Consider the following 1,811-nt stretch of genomic DNA (forward strand, 5'->3'; position numbering starts at 1 on the left):
TATATATATAAAATTATTAATTTATTATAACATTAATGTATAACCTCAATGTATAAAATGCATTGAGGTTTGAGGTTGTAACACGACATCCAGTCATATGAGCATTGGTTCCAGGTGTGGAAATGCTTTGAAAAGGCGTACAGTCACTTCACATCCTAGTGAATATCATTAAGTAAGCAAAACAAGCAATTTCTCTCCTTGGTTGCTGTGGTGAAATCACTTTTATGGTCTGTGATCTTCCTTGTTTTGCATTGAGTAACAACGCTGCCTTTGTTGCTGCCCCTCTCACTGACAAATCCCTATTGTTTCTGGATTTAAATAATCCTCCACAGTGTATATTTCTTACACACTTGGTGTCCAGTGTGAACAGGGAACACATGTTCTTTCTGGTGCCTGTCCACCGGATGATCTAACTTTGGGGAATATGGGCTGCAAACAAGTTTTGTCACCTCATGAGGCGTTGCTCTGGTTTGATGATGACAGTTTCTTTGAACACATTGCAGTGTGAAGGTTGTTGAAGTAACACAGCGAAACTAACCCACTTCTGCAAACACACCATGTGAACACATATGCTGTCAAACTCTTAAATAACTGTGTGAAATTAAACATGGTCTGAAGCAGCAGGACTTTGCCTTTTTTGTTTTTAAGTATACATTTGTGTTGATGTCATCATAAGAGGCACAGATGTCGAACTGATCAGTTGGCAATAGTAAACATCGTAGCGGATAAGCAACAGTGATGCAGGTTTTGAAGTTCTATTTTTCGCTTCATCTCTGCAGAGCTGTCATCATGTGGTCTAAGTAAACAAGTACTCGAAGAGAGAAACTGAATTGAAATATCAGAATATTTTTTTAAAAAAAGTGTCAGGAGTAGAAATAAATGTGTAGGATGTTGTACTGAACACATTACACATCAAAATGCTGACAAGAAGAAAAAGTAAAATGCTGAAGATGTAAATAAACTGAAACAGCTTTTATCAAATGTAGCAAAATTATGCAACAGATGGAATCTCATGGAAGCAATCCAATTTGGGTTACAGGCGTGTTTCTATCTGCAAGCCTGTGCTAAATAGTTGTAAACAAACCTATAAAACTCAGGCTAGACTCCTCCTTACCTTCCCAAGCTCCTATATTTTCCCACAGAACGTGCCATTCAGGTTTTACCTCTATGTTTTCACCAGTAATACATGGTGTAAACACCTTTGTTTCACTAAGATCATAGAACTTTTTCAGAGTAAGACACATTCAAGTAACCACACAGTTCAGTAAAAACACTGCGATTGACATATTAAACTAATAATCTGCCAGAAGTACTTAAACAGTTAGCCTGGAGTTTAGCTTAGCTTGACTGAAGTTTGCTTCAGCCATCAGGTGCTGAAAAATCCAACCACTTTATTTTTCCAGTTTGATTTGTCCAACTTAAATAAATTCTCAGTACGTCCGGTCAGTTTTTTATGAAGTGGTGGAAATCTGTGCGAAAGTTAAAATTCATGATCATGATAGGATGCAACTCACCAGTAATTGCAAAAACACTTAACTGTTTACATATAACTCTGTTTGGAATATCGGTGTGTGTTAAAATCTTGTTTACGACGATTTTTATGATATAGCTTTTTTTCATTGATGCAAATGTGCTTTTACACACATATTAAGTCTGACTATCAAGTCAAAATTAATTGTGAAAGAATAACAAAATTATTTAGTTCTAATTATTTTAAAAATACAACAAAATCATTCCTTACAAAACGTTTTTTCTCTCCCTATTTTGGAGACAAATTAATTTAGTTTTAATAACGTATGGCGGCCACACGG

The sequence above is a fragment of the Poecilia formosa genome, unplaced genomic scaffold (assembly GCF_000485575.1).
Source record: "Poecilia formosa unplaced genomic scaffold, Poecilia_formosa-5.1.2 Scaffold105, whole genome shotgun sequence".
Classification (NCBI taxonomy): Eukaryota; Metazoa; Chordata; class Actinopteri; order Cyprinodontiformes; family Poeciliidae; genus Poecilia; species Poecilia formosa.